Raw genomic sequence first — 455 nt, 5'->3', positions numbered from 1 at the left:
AGATGAGCTTGCCAAACGGAAAGCTCTTCGAGCTCGTTTCTTGGTTCCACAAGAATTTTCGTTGGAGTCTTATTGCACTCGTCTGCGTGCACAACGAGTTGGCTCTCTTGTACCCGCTTTGCCGACAATACCTGTAGTGCGCGCCCCTGGCGAAAGCGCTACAGATGACGAAGCGCTCATTGAGCGATGGGTGCAACGGCACCGCAAATTTTCCTCACTGTATGCCTTTCAGTTGAGCCACAAGGAAGTAAACGTGCGTGTGAGCGACACCTCCGATTTGAGTTTGCCAAACTCAAAGCACGCCGTCGACTCCCTTCAGCTTGTCGCACTGCAACGTATGGGTCAGCCCCTAACGCTCCCGCGAGCTCTGTGTCTGTGACTGCAAGTGCTCAGGGCCACCGCTTGAGCTCAGCTCTGGACCCCTTTACTTCCCTGGCTATTGCCGAAAAGCGCGA

Source organism: Plasmopara halstedii, assembly GCF_900000015.1.
Source record: "Plasmopara halstedii genome assembly, contig: Scaffold_3120, whole genome shotgun sequence".
NCBI lineage: Eukaryota > Oomycota > Peronosporomycetes > Peronosporales > Peronosporaceae > Plasmopara > Plasmopara halstedii.
Note: the sequence above shows the minus strand (reverse complement) of the source record.